Source organism: Mustela nigripes, chromosome 14 (genome assembly GCF_022355385.1).
Source record: "Mustela nigripes isolate SB6536 chromosome 14, MUSNIG.SB6536, whole genome shotgun sequence".
In the NCBI taxonomy this organism is placed as follows: Eukaryota; Metazoa; Chordata; class Mammalia; order Carnivora; family Mustelidae; genus Mustela; species Mustela nigripes.
Genome location: NC_081570.1, coordinates 69,755,965 through 69,771,504, shown reverse-complemented (window position 1 = coordinate 69,771,504; position 15,540 = coordinate 69,755,965).

Here is a 15,540-nt window from a genome sequence, read left to right as displayed (position 1 = left end):
CAGTGCTGCTTCCTACCATAAGTTAGAAATGAATTTTTTAAAATAAGCACTTGTACTTTGAACCATAAAACAAAATCTGAAGCTGAAATCAAAGGAAGAAGGTAAATTACTTTTAGTGCTCTGCAAAGAAACTTTCACTTGGCTATTTCCTGTTGTTTTGAAACTCTGAAAATCAATACAGAAACATATCATATTCTGAAGGCAGGTCAGCTTTGCACTAGGTGTTTTTAACAGTTGGCTTTGAAGGGGATACTTATGCCCCCTTGACATGAATCTACAGTTCTTTACACTAAGTGTCCCCATGAAACCACATTTTTGCTTGGGCTATCCATCTCAATGGTTATTACTTTTTACTGTTCCAGGCTCCCATCTTCTATTATAGATTCACTGATAGATCAATATGACAGAGGCAAGATAAAAGTCAGTTAGCTGCACATGTCTATTATGAGCCTGAAAATTCAGACAAACATTTCTCCCGACAAAAGCCAGGCACGTAACTGAGTCATTATGTGTCTGGGTGGTTTTCTAGTCCTTTCTGTACAAACTCACATTTCTTGACATCTTTCTTAATTTTGAGGTCCTCATGGCCTGTCAGGGAATTAGGAATGAGTGGTTCCCTAGGGGAAAGAGAGAATTTAAAATACAATCTTCACTTTTGAAAGGAGAGAACCAAAACACATTTGCTGCTACACTGAGACAGTAAAAAGTAGTGCTGACATGCTCAGTTTCTAAACCACAGGCAAGTGGACTGTAAAACCAAGCACTGGTTCAAAGTCAAGGAAAGAATCTTTGTAGTCCTCTAGTGGGTAATGGGAATGACAAAACTGGTGTTTGGGTTGGTTGGAAACCTCAGTTCCCTCTGGGATTGATCACTTTGTCTATGAATCTGCAGCCATTCTGAGAAAGAAGTAGAAATCTACTAAACATTTTAGCCACTGTCTACATAATGGCCTACATTAGCCACGAGCATTGTAGGAGAGAGTGCCTAAGCAACACCTCAAGGATAGGAAAAATGGGTAGCAAAAGAGGCTAAGATTCAATGGTTTCATATTTGAAGATTTTAACTCTTATCCCAAGCCCTCATGGTTAGATACCTGACAAGATATGACACTTGAAAAGTCCACAAAAAGTCCTTAGAAGTACAACTAAAGTTTAGACATTTTAATTTGACATTTTAATTGATGAATTATCTTTAAGTGGATCTAGTAAACATCTACTGAGTTCTTACTGTATATCACTTACTGTGTTTCCTTATGCAAGGTGTTCAGGTCAGAAAGATGATAGTTTCCTGCCCTCAAGTGGGTTATGATTCAGATGCAGAGACAGGAAGGTATAATAGGCAATTAGGTGAAAAACACACACAGATAAGACAAAATACTACTTTCATAAGGACTTAATTTAAAATTAAAAATCCATATGCATCCAAAGAACACATTGCATTCTATGGGGGCAGCAGCAAGAAGAAATAGGGAGAAGGGAATAAATGAATGAATAAATAAATGAATGACAGTGAACAAAGAAAGACATTGTACAGACTGGTAATAGTCTGCTACGGACTGAATTTGGAAAACAGCAACAACAAAACAAAACTAGACATTGTAGCACACACTGCTTCTGACAACTGGATGAGGAGAGTTACTTAGCCCAGATGGGTTTAGGAGAGACCTCCTGGCTGAAGCAGCACTCCAGCAATCTCTGGAGAATGAGCAGGGGGTTATCAGGTGAAGAGGGGTCAGTGAAGATATATTGTGTCTATATACACATTGATATATTTATCTGCTTTTTATTGTGGTAAAAAAAATACATTTTATGAGATCTACACTCCTAGGAATTTTTAAGTATACAGTTTAGGATTGTTAACTCTAAGCACAATGTTGAACAGTAGATCCCTAGGACTTTGTATCTTGCATAACTGAAACTTTATACCATATAACAGCAACTCCCCATTTTGTCCTCCCCCCAGAATATTTATCTATTTTCAATTTTAATTTCTTTCCCCTCCTCCACCACCCACAAAGATAAAGAAGCACATGCAAGGAGAACATGATGAGTAAGTAGTTTACCATGACAAAAGGGAAGGCTGGCAAGATTTCATGAGATTGTCGGATCATAAAAGAATCCACGAAACTTTTATTTTATCTGGAATGAAAGGAAGCCAGTGAAATTCTTTGTTATAGTGTCTGAAATGGTCAGGATACCCCTTTCACAGATACCACTCTGGAGACAATTGGGAGGGGGGTACCAGAAACATGTGAGCAAGTCTGGAAGAAGTGCTAATTGAGACAAAAATAATGAGGGCCTGAAGAAAGGTGTGGCCATGGTGGGGGAGAGGAGAGGCAGTAGGACTTGCTCCTAGATGAGAAAAAAATGTGGAGGTGGGGGTAGGATAGGTGACAGTGTTGTGGACTGTCCATTTACTCAGTTTCACAAGACAAAGTAAGTTAAACTTCAAACCTGCTGCTTCAAGAGAAGCAATGAACACAAAATCAGGATCCGGTATGAGCATGTCTAGTTTGCCTACAACTGAAGTTGTCCTCCATATGCAAACCCTAAAAACTTACAGTGGGTCCTTTCCTAACCACAGATCAATTTTAAGAGCAAACAGAGCATGAGTGAGCATCACAGAAAAAAAGAAAAAGCCAAGCTGGAGATCTGTGAAAATAGTCGAGTACTGAATATCAAAAATTCTCAGGGCACCTGGGTGTCTCAGTCTTTAAGTGTCTGCCTTTGGCACAGGTCATGATCCCAGGGTCCTGGGATTGAGCCCCACATCAGGCTCCCTGCTCAGCAAGAAGCCTGCTTCTCCCTCTCCCAATCCCCCTGCTTTTGTTCCCTCTCTCACTGTGTCTTCCTCTGTCAAATAAATAAATAAAATATTTTTTAAAAAATTCTCCATTATTTCATTTTTAAAGTATGTTAAGTGCAGTCAATAGCATAGTTCTAAAGAAACAATCCTAAGAGTTTGGTTTTATTTTGGCTATATAGCTCTTTCAATCAATGCAAATAAATGAAGAATGACCAGGGTTCAGGAATTTGAGAGGGCTATAATAAAAAGGTAAGAAAGATATACACCGAGCTATGCTTTGGTCAGAGATGGGGTAATTGTTTATATGTACACCTTTCAAAACAGCTTTATCGATATATAATGCACACAGACATAAAAATCATACATTTAAAGTTCATAATCAAATAGGTAAGTCTTAGTATATTCACAGACTTGTATAAACATCACCGTGATCTAATTTTACACTTTTATCATCCAAAAATAAATACTTGTACTCATTAGTAGTCACTCCCCATGACTCCCTGCTGCTACTCCAGTGTTGGGTAACCTCTAGATAATTATGTCATTCCCTTTTATCGCTGAATAATATTTCTTTGTATGGCTATGCCAAATTTTGTTTATCTGTTCATCAGTTGATGGGCATTCGAATGGTTTCCACTTTTTGACCATTTGCATAATACTAATATGAGCATTTATGTACACGTTTTTGCATGGACCTAGGTTTTCATTTTCTTGCATATATATCTAGGAGTGGAATTGCTGTGGAATTGCAATGAACTGCTAAACTGTTTTCCAAAGTGGCTGCACCATTTTACATTCCTACTAACAATGCATGAGGACTCTGGTTTCTCTACATCCCAGCTAATGTTTGTTATTGTCTGTCTGATTATAGTTATTCTAGTGTGTGTAAAGTGGTATCTCATTGTGGTATTGATTTGCATTTTCCTGTGTTTGTATTTTAAATCCGTTGACTCAATCTCATTTTCATTATTTATAGAGTATATTTTTCTCGCGTTAAAAAAAATATATTTATTTATTTTAGAGAGATGGGGGGGGTGAGGGAGAGAAAGAGAAATTCTTAAAGCAGACTCCACACTGAGTGCAGAGCCTGATATAGGGCTCAATCCCATGACCCTGAGATCATGACCTGAGCTGAAATCAAGAGCTGGACACTTAACCAACTGAAACATCCAGACACCCCTTCTCTTGTAGTTTTTTTTTTTTGTAAACCTCATGAAACTTTGTGAAAACTTGCCAATCACATATTAGTACGATAACTGCCTAATAAACTGTATCAAATTCATGGGCTTGAAATATTAAGCATCTGTTAGTTTGTGAATCCATGATTTAGGCTGGATTCAGCTAGGGTAGTCTGATCTTAGCTCATTCACATGTTTGGGGGTAAGCTGATCACTGGCCAATGTAGGCTGACCCTGACATGACAGCTCCACTGTCCTCCATGTATCTCCTGCCCTCCATCAGGTAGAACCAGCCACATTCTTCCCAGACAGTGGCAGAGACAAATGATTTTCTCTGCCTCCCTTGCTTCTGGTACAACTGCTTACATCTCATTGCCCACGCAATTGCATGGCTAAACTCAGAACCAGGTGGCAAGGAAATATGTTCGTTTCTTATTGGGAAGAACTGCAAAGTCTCATGGCAAAGAGCATGGATACCATATTGGTGAAGCATCTAGGATGCTCATGGTATTGGTCTACCCCATATATTATACTGTCATTCAGAAGAGAGATGGATTAAATTGGTAGGTCAGCAGCTGTGGCTTTGCTGACCTATACCAGGGCCACAGTTATTCTTGGGTTTGCCTGTGTGAAAAAGATTCATTAGCTACTCTCTAGGGTTAAATCTTCTCCTGGTAACAACAATCCATTTTTATAAAATAGGAAAAATATTTATGTGTCAAATGAATATTCTATTGTTTGAAAACATCTCCGGTGCCATAATGAGAACTCAGGACAAACTAGATCAAATAAATAACAGCAGGTACTTTGAAATATTCTGGGAAGTGTTCAAGCCTAGGATAGATGGCATTATTTAAGTATTTATAAATGTCATATCCGTTTTAGGAAAAGCTAATAGAATGTCTTGCAGACATTTAAGCACCCCCCCCCCCCCGCCAAAATGCTTCTGTAATCTATTTCTATAGGATTGGCAAATGGGGAAGCAGACATACTATGGGTCAATACCAGTGAAAGGACTCTCTGCACAGATAAAGGATTCACAGTCCATTAAGCTTCAGGTCTGCCCTGATGTGGAGTCCCCTGATATATTACTATTATATCCTATTTTTGTTGACTCAGTTACTATGTCAGCAAAACCAAACAGTTTGGCTTGTGGCCCAGCCTCGAGCTGTCTATGGAGGGTACATTTTTGCCTCTACCACCATGACAGTAATGAGCAACTGGCATTAGTTTGATTTGCATAATTGTGTGCTTCCAACGTAGACTCTGTGTCAGTAGGAAACAACTTATTGTGATGATACCCACAGCATATTATCTGTTTTGAGCTATCAGCATTTATTTATGTAAATTCCATCATTACAAGGGGTCATTTCCCAACTTTCTACGACAAAATTACATTCTCTGCCAATAAGCAAGAAGAAAATACTATAGCAGAAGAGCTGGGCATGCTCTGTCATTCACAGCTGTTGGTCAAGGAGTCAGAAAGGGTATTATTGGTGGTTGCCTGCTTGTTTGTTTGTTTGTTTGTTTGAGGCTGTTTGTTTTAGGGACTGACAGATACAATGGCGATCTGAAAGCTTGTCTCTCACCATTTGGAACTAATACCATCGAGCGGACACATTCTCTTTTGCTCTCACAGATACATATACATACACCACAAAGAGTGTCCAACTCATCTAAGATTTTCTTTAAGAATAATTTATGGCCGAAAACATATTTTGTGTTCCTCAGATGATGAGTCGAATGTTTTCTTTGATAAGAAGCAGAACTCTGTAATTTATTCATGCCAGAGATAAAAAGATAGCATAACTAACTAGGGTATCCCACTTGTAGAAGTACCTGAAAGAAGTACCTGTAGAAGTACCATGTGGGACTGAGATTTAGCAAATTAAACCTCCTAAGTCTGCTCACAAAAATAGCCAAGATCAAGTGTGAGTTTTGTCATTAGAGGTAGGTGAGCATCCTAAGTGTCAGTATAACTGGAGCTGTAATTTATACATTTCTTTGATAGTTTCGCTGGTTAAGCACAAAAAGATGTCAGCGTTTAACCCTACTTCAAGGAATGACAATGCAGGAAAAAAGGGGGAAAAGGGAAAGAAAGCCCCGCAGTCAAGCATTTTAAATCTAGTTGACACCCTGTCAAAAAAACCTCTTACTAAAAGGAGGATAATTAGAATATTGCTTTATTGTGAACTCATAGTTTCCAGCCTAGTCTGTGTCACGCTTCAGGCTGGTCAGAGATGAGAAAGAAGAGGGAAAACAATAAAAATGAATAAAAAAAATCCACCAGAAATCGAATCTCATACTTCAGCAACCTTACATTTAACAGTTGTCTTTGCAGAGGCTCTTAATAGGAGCCCAGCTGATCATTCAGCTCAAAATGAACTAAAAAAATGATCTTTTAAGGTATGCAACATGGAAACCACATTTGGTAAAGTCTGTAAATAAGCATACATGGGATTTCCTAAGAAATATTTCCAAGACCCCCCATGTTAAATTGGGAAAAAAAAGAAAAAAAAAAACAGAAAAAAATTCCACTAAGCTCATCTTCTCAGTATGATAATCCTTTCAAAGAGTATCCTGTTAGGGTGCGTGTGTGTGTGTGTGTGTGTTTCACTTAAATTTTGACACTTTGGCAGGTAAGACGACACTTATTCTCCAGTGCACAATACCCAATCACATGGAATATTCTTTCCTCCTATTAAGCATTTAGAGCTTCAACTCATAACCAAGATATTTCTCATGATTTTCCCCTCTCAATAATATTTTCTTTACTTTCTGTTGTATGGATGAGATGCCTCCAATAAAGTTTGCAGAATCTCCTGCCACTTTGACTTCTACTTTGACCACCTGTGTCAAGTGAAACTGAATGAGGAATCAGTGATTAAATGACAGCTGCTATGTCGTTTGATGTGCTATGATGTACTGCACAAAAACATGTGATTAGGAGTGATTAGGCAGGATTTCATTCGCAGTCATTTGCACTATTTATGTAACATGTGTCAGCCTTTTAACATGGTGGCTGCTCAGCTTCTTCATTGTAAAATGCAGTGGAGAGCTCTAAGGGTTCTTTAATGTGATCTTTGAAATGGCACCAGGATTTATTTTACCATGTGCTCAATTGCTTGCACTGGGAATAGAACTAGGAATGGAAAAGTGAGGTCTCTTGATGTTATTTCTTGTGTGGACAAGTTCTCAAAGGGAGAGGAAAAGGTGCTCAAAGAAACATCAAGCTGGGCAAGCAGAACACACATTCTCATAGGAATACCTCCTCAAAAAGAGTTTAAAATCAGTGACCGAGTAGAAAGGCAAAGCCGGTTGTGGAAGAAAAGCTGGGAGAAGCAAAGGTCTGGCCACTGCTTCATCTACAGTGGGGCAGTTACATCACACACATGTCAAAAGGCAAAAACAGCTTTTCTGAAGAGCCCACCACGTACCAGAGAAGTGGAAGAAAGGCAATGTGAAATGTTACCTAAAAGCCACAGGGGCAGAACAACAGCACTGGGAAAAGCAATACCAATCCCCAAATGGGGCCAAATCCCAAAAGGATGTCGTTTAAGGAAAACCAAACCGAAGGAGATCCATGTGGGGGCTGTTGAGCAAGAAGGACTGAAGTAAATGACAGTAGCAGTTAGAAAAAAAGTTAATATATTTGACCACAGGGACTGTCAGAGGCATCTGGAAACAATGAAAAACGGAATTTATTTTTCTCTAGAAATTTTCTTTGAAAATAAACCTCCAGTGGAACAAAAACCATAATAATATCCTTAACATTTCACTTTTTGTGTTTTAGAAATTGATGTAAGAAACAAACACAAAATTCTGGTTTTGTTAATTAAGGGGAAGTGAGTTACAAATCAATCCCTGGTAGCCTTTCTGATTTTGTGAGGTCTTACTCCACTTGGAAGCAGCCCACGGCATAAGAAGTGAGCTTAATAAATACTTTTTCTCTATATTCCCTATAGCCAGGCTTTACTCTTCTCACCCTCTTTTGGACATATGGAAACATAATGGGAAATGAACAGTAGACTCAATGATGTCTTTTCTTGGGTAATGACAAAGGAAAAAACCCGTGCTGATCATTTATCATATGTAATGTACTCATATCAAAGATAACATAATCAGAGGAGAGTGGGTTACAAACTACCCAATTGACTCAGCAGGTATCACCAAAATATTTGCAGGTTGCTTGGTAACCCAATTAAAAGTCTCTATTTAAATCCCAGATCATTAGTGACTGAAAATCACTATCATTTGATGGCTCATCTCAGTCCAGTTCTTAGGGGAGATTTTCCTACATCAAAAAACCACCAACATATTTGGCACTAATTGGCTCCCTTGGTGGCAATCTCAGCCTATAGGCCAAGAATTGAGTGGACCTGGGAGGCTAAGCTATTTCCCCAGCCCAAGAGTTGGTACTCCTCAGCACGGGCTGAAGGACATTGGTGGGTTAATATGAAAATTTTACATAGATATTACCTGTCTTTGGACTAATTGAAATGTTCTATATTTAAGGATATCATATTGGTAGCAAGTTCTTTTTTTAAATTAACTTCCATTTAGGACTTTCTTATTAAAATATCTCCCCTCTCTTATCCCCCCCCCCCTTTTTATAGGTCCTCTCCCAAACTTGCAATAATTAACAGGAAGAATGTGAAACTTTATCATCTCAAAATTAGAAACCTGAATTACAGATATTGATGCTATCCAAAAGACAGACACAGATTAAAAGGGAAATTGTTTCTTCACTAAAATTAATGGGTTGATGGACTTGTTACTATGCTGGATATGATAGGAACTTCCGTAGTGACATTTTTCCACAGTATTCAAAAAAATATATATGAGATTTTAGCATTATTTGAGTACTTTTCTTCTGAAAATTGACCTGAAATTGATTTTTTTTCAGTTAATGAATTTCCATAGGTTATGGAATTGAATGTTGTAGGAAAATTCAAAATCAATAAAAAGACATAAATATGGGGAACATATAAATGCAGAATCCTGGGTTTGCTACCTAGGTTTGCTAAAATGTCACTAATGACATTTTAACCAAATATGTCTATCTTGGACATTTGACTATAAGGAAAAAGGTGATACAGAGTATTGCATGTTAAATTCATTACATCTATGGCACAATATTTAGTGCAGACACAAAAGATAGTAAGAACTGTAGAACATTATGAAAAAATAAAATCTAATAGGAAATAACCGGAGTAAGAGAAAAGCTGGGCTCCAGCTCTGTCTTTGTTCCTCATTTTTTTTTTTTTTAATATCTGCAAAGCTGAAAATAAGGGCCTACAACACTTCTCTTTAGCTCAGGAATTGTGAAATTCCTTTAGAAAAGATTCTTTTACCATTTTCTTTCTACTGATCTCTACTTTTGGTGCACTGGGATGTGAAGAGTCAGTTATATTCTGTCCTCAAGAATTTTAACAAAAATTCTAAAGTGACAAATCCTGCTGAATTTACTGGGTTATAGCATTTTTAAAAATGAATCTCAGAGGATTCGCCATGAGAAATATTTAACCAGATACATGGATAGCTTAAGTTTCATTTGGCCACAATGCCACAATGAAGAAAAGTGGACTTGTAGAGTAGTATTGAAAGAAACAGTGGGGAAAACCTCTAACATTTTTATAACAATGAAACTTTCTCAACACAGCAGTCAAGACCACAAAGATGCAGTGTCTGAATTGATGAAGTGTACACTAGCTTCCAACCACTTACCAACCAGAAAGACTGAGTTTTCTTCCTGAATTATTTACTGAGAGTAACAGATCACAATATTTTCTTATTTTCCACCTTCATTGTTAATAATTTTTGTTGAATTTGGGACTAGAATTTTGCAATTTATTTTTATGTAGGCAGTCTTTCATTCAATTACTTGCAGCAAAGGCTTTGAAGAGGCAAGGTTCCAAGCACTATTCTCCAACTTATGTCTCTGAGAATATGTATAATCCATTTAAGTCCCATAGGCATTCAAATAGACTTATTTCTTTCTCTGTGGCTGCTATATGTATGTTCAGCTTATAGGGTAAAGATGATCCCGTGCTAGGAAAGTACTTGAATTTGTCATGAAATCATGGAAGAGAGTGCAGTCGTTGTGTCAAACCATCTTTGGTTCTTCGAATTCCCTATAAACACAGAGTTCACCAAGTAAAGTTTGTAAAATTCTGGTCCCAGGAGTGTCTCAATGAAAAAACAAAACAAAACAAAAAAAGTCTGGAGTTCTTTTAATCTAGGAATGTTGTATGCTATACCCCTCTGATCGGAGACTCGCAGACCGTAATAAAGTCTTCGAGAAATCCTAAATTGGGAGACAAACGTTGTTAACTTGCTTAATCTAGAGTAATCTAGATTATTTGCTTAATCTACACAAATTTGATCATAAATCTATTTTTCTTTATAATACCTATGCATTTGTATCCTAAGGTCTCTAATAAAACAGGAACCCTCTGTGGTATGAACACTCAGAGATTTTCTTGAAAATTCCGCTTTTGGGGGTGGGGGGGCTCTTCCTTAAATTGAACTTCCTTGTTGCCTTTGCCTATCCATTGTTACCCATGCATTCTGAAGATACACGTGAATATCAACCTTGTGGCGATATTGAGAGTATTTTAAATCAAGACAAGAATTAATTTTTTTCCTATGACACCTCTCCTGCACACTAAAAGTCTTCAGTCCTTTAGACATTTCTTCACGCCATACTTTCGAGAAGAGTCCCCTTCTCTGAATAGGCTCCAATTTAGCACTACTCTTACAGGCAGCACTAACGAAGAATACAGTATCCCAAGGGGGTAGAATGGAGCAGAGTAGAGGGGAACTACCACCTCCCCTATTAAGTAGTCAGTAATTTATCATATGGTCAGGGATTACTTGCTCTGCTTTTGCTAAAGAAGACTTTAACAGATGTCCAGTGTGGTAGGCAGAATTCTAAGATGGCCCCAAGTTTTCCTGCCTGCCTCTTGTTCATTTCCTAAACAGTCCCTGGGACTATGAGTATGAGGAGTTTTACCCCTTTAATTAATGACTATATGGTACAGTTGACCTTAAATTAGGGTGGGCCCAACATAAGCACATTAGCCTTTAAAAAGCAGAGAGTTTTCTCTGTTTGCTCCCAGACCAGTAAGTCAGAGATCCAAAGCAGGAAAAGGATTCAAAGAGCTGTTGCTGGCTACATGACATGTAGGTGATTTTCAGGAGGAAGAGTAGCCACTGGCTGATAGCAAGGAGATAAGATCCTTCATTCTAAAGCCACAGGAACTGAGTTTGGCCACTGAATGATCTTGGTAGTGGACCATTTTTCAGTGTTTTGAGATGAAAACTGAGTCAGGCTAACACCTTGATTTTGGCATTATAGGACACCGAGCAGAGAAGAGGGTAACACTGCACCAGATTACTAACCTATAGAACTCAAAGCAAATAAATGAGTATTTTTTAAGCCATTAAGTTTGTAGTAATTTGTTACAAAACAGTAAAATCCTAATAAATCGGATAACCAAAATTTACCATCTTTGCCATGTTCTGCTTTTGTAAGTGTTTTATGTCAGTAATGCATTTTTGATTTTCTCTAATTGAACAGCTTTAAGTATCCTACATAAATATTATTTGCATGCCCCTTTTCTTTTTTTCCAGTAAGATGCTGCCAGTATGCAGACATTCTCTGCATGGATTTTCCCCTACAAATTCTTATTTTATGGACATAAAAATCTTTTTTTTTTTTTAATTTTCTTTGGACTTTTTCATTAAGATATGCTGTTGCAGGGGCACCTGTGTAGCTCAGTGGGTTAAAGCCTCTGCCTTTAGCTCAGGTCATGATCTCAGGGTCCTGGAATCAAGCCCCACATCGGGCTCTCTGCTCAGCAGGGAGCCTACTTCCTCCTCTCTCTCTGCCTACTTGTGATCTCTGTCAAATAAATAAATAAAATATCAAAAAAAATATGCCATGGCAAACCTAAATTTCAAGCTGACTACTTAACATACAACTGACTACTTAAGGTAACTATTTACCTTTTTCTATTAACATTATAAGTTTTCTCTGTTGATTACCCAAACCCTAGTATTGATATACTGATTGGCTGCAAGTATTTATTATGACCTCTTTTTTCATTTGCTTTTTTTCTTGAGAATTACCAGGAATCTTCCCTATCATTATCTTTCTGATTCATGTTCTTTGTCCTTAATAACTGGTAGTAAAGATCTTTTCTATTTCTTCTTCTACATTTTATTTTCAGATTCTACAGCTCCATACCATTCATTCTTTGACCAGCTATTTTAGCCAATCATCAATGTCTTTAGTCAAGATCTAAGACACATGGATTATCTGTTCTATTGTACAAATCTTTATAGAAAGTTCCTTATTGCCCATGACTTCATTTCTCTTCCAAAATCCCAGCCTTCAAATGAATGAAAAGGTGGAGGTGTTACCTGGGGCTGCAAATCCTTCAGCATTATATCCCTGAAGGCCTTTGTTAAAAACTCTTTTCTGTTGGTTTTCCTTACCCTGCATAAATAAGCAATTGTAGATAATAGTTATACAGCCTGATAATTCTCAGAAGCCTGCAATATCATGTTAACTTCTTTAAGAAGGAGCAACTTCTGAATAAACAAATCACTGAAGATTGCTGCCACATTCTCCTACTTTTGCTTCTAAAAACACAAGCCATTCCTTCTCAGTCTCCTTTCCTGGCTCCTTCTCTAAATAAATCTCTCTACCCACATCTCACTCTGAGTTCTGTTTGGCATGTTCACATATGTGCTTGGCTGGCCAATAGTAATCTTAGTAAACAATGAAATATCCCTTTTGTACTTTTAATGGAAATTAAGGAGTTATACCCTCAAAATAGGATTCCAACTATCTGATTTTAATATGGCTGGTGACCTAGGCTATAAATACCAAAGATTAATATCTTCATTGAACTGAAAATTTACACCCCCCCTTCATATGTTGAAACCTAATATCCAGTGTGAAGCTATTGGAGATGGGAACTTTGGGAGGTGATTAGGTGATGAGCGTGGAGGCCTCATGAATGGAATAGTACCTTATAAAAAGATCCAGAGAGCTCTCTTACCCCTTCTACCAGTGAGGACACAGCAAAAACACAGCTTCTATGAACAACAAGTCATCCCTCACCTGACACTGAATCTGAGGACACCTTCATCTTGGACTTCCCAGTCTCCAGAATTGGGTAAGTAAATGCTTATTGTTTAAGCCACCAGTCTATGGAATTCTTGTTACAGCAGCTGGAATAAGCTAAGACTAATCTAATGACATCTGCCTTGAATTGCCACTGGCTTCTAGGTGTCAGGAAGAGCAAGAGGTTTGTCTTATTCAAGGTTCAAGGAAAGTTCTATCTTTGGCCTTACCCCAAGGAGTAATTGAGTTCAAGAACCTCAATTAACCCTTGGTCTACTCCAGTAGTATCTATCTTTTGTTACTACTATTTAATTATCTAGTTGCTTTAGATCTGAAAACTTGAGTAATTGGTGGTGGGGAGGGTTGGCATGTGCACATGCATATATGGGATTCTCTTTGCTTATTATCTTTTCCTAAGTACTTTTCTATGCTTTCTCTTTGACTGCTCATTATGAAAATGATTACTACTATTTTGCTTTCTCATTACACTATAAATATAGCAAATATACTTGATTTTTGCTTTAGAAATTTCCCAGTTAATCAACATCTCTCTAATTAGTTCAATTTTTTCATTAAAATTTACTTTCATTAATATCTACATTCTCTTTCAACTTCAGTTCCAAACCACAAGATCTGAAAATATTTCTTTAACTGCACAAATTTGGCAACTCATCAGTACAAATTCTCTTCTACCTTCTCTTTTCAGTGACAATAAATACAAATGACCTGAATGTGTTTATACTGCTTATACAGCATTTTTGTACCTTCCTATGTTCTCCTGAAGAATAACACAGTATTTTCTGTTTTGTATTTTAATCTTATAACAAAATGATAAATTAAATGTGAGCAGGCTCTAAAATCATTGAGAAGATAATATACATGCCCACTTATTTTATGTATATATATATATAATTATTATATGCATACTTTGCATTATTTTATCTATCCATAAAAACCTCTTAAAGAAAGGTCACATTGAACACTGGCAAACCAATATTTTAATTCAGTATTGGAATGGATTATTATTTCCTTGGTTGAGTTTCAGATGAAATGGCTGGCATGAATTTAGGGGGCATGTCGTACTAAAAATAAGTGTCTTTAAATGATAAAATTGTGCTTCACTCGGTGATAAACAGTGATTGAATGGAAAGTTAGATCATGTTTCTATCTCTTGTTAGATGCTTCTTTAATTGGAATGGTGGCAAAAATCTTCTGCTGTTATGGAATTGTTTTTTTTTTCTTTTCTCCTTGACTTTCTTACTCTTTTCTTTTATCAAAGATAGCTGAATTTATATAATTTAAATCTGTAGCTCAAGTGACTACACATGCACAAAATAATATATTGATATGATAATTATATTTTAGTTGACTTACCTTAAAATGATAAGACAAAATAAAATACATTTTATCTTATTTACTTTCATGGTACAGTTTAAACTTTTCATTTTATTTTATTCTGTTTTGTGAAAAATGAGAACGTGAAGAACAGGAAGATGAAAGAGAAGTTGAAGATTTTTCGAGCATTTATTCTATGCCAGTAATTCTCATGCTGTATGCCATCACATCTTCAAAGTATTCTCAAAAATGCATTATTTTGCCTTTCTTATGGGTAATAAAATAGACTTAGCAAAAGCATTTGTTGAAGGCCATACAGATGTTTCTCTACTGTAGACAGGTTTCAAAGCCCAAGTGCACTGCAGAGAACCACCCACCCTCCTGTCCCGTAAACTTATTCTTATTTTAAGACAAATACTTTCAGGATGGTAGATTGAGGTTTCCAAGGCCTTATTAACTCTCCCCATAGTCCAAGTACAGCCATTTTTATGCTGTTTGTGAGGAATAGGAAATTTATTCCTCATGGTTCTGATTCATGTATACTTTACTCAGAAGAAGGTCTAATGTTTTATCAAGAGCTTTTTGAACTGCAAACCAGATGAGTTTTTAATTTTTTTTAAGTTGCTGGAAGACAAGTGTTGATATAAACAAAACAGAAGCACCTCAGACTACTGGATTAAAAACAAGGCTTAAATCCCTATGTTTATACTCATAATGATATGCTATAAATATAGCAAAGCACATTTTATTGTTTATACTTTTGACTGTCGTAAGTTAACATTTTAAAAACAAGTGTGTTTTTTCCCCTCAGCACTTATTAGGTGTATGTTTGTGTGTGTGTGTGTAGATTCTATTTCCTCTTGACAATTTATTGGTAAAGGATCTACTTTAAAAAATACCAATATTTCTAGGAACTTTTTCTTCTATACAAGTCAGCATTGTATGTAGGCCCAAGATTGAACTCGTACTTGAATGCATGATGCTAATGATTTCATGCAAAGTTAAAGATGTTTGCTTTAAAACTGTAAAAAGTCTGGTAGTTCAGAAACATTAAAAGTTAATTTCCCAATTCTCTTAAAAAATAG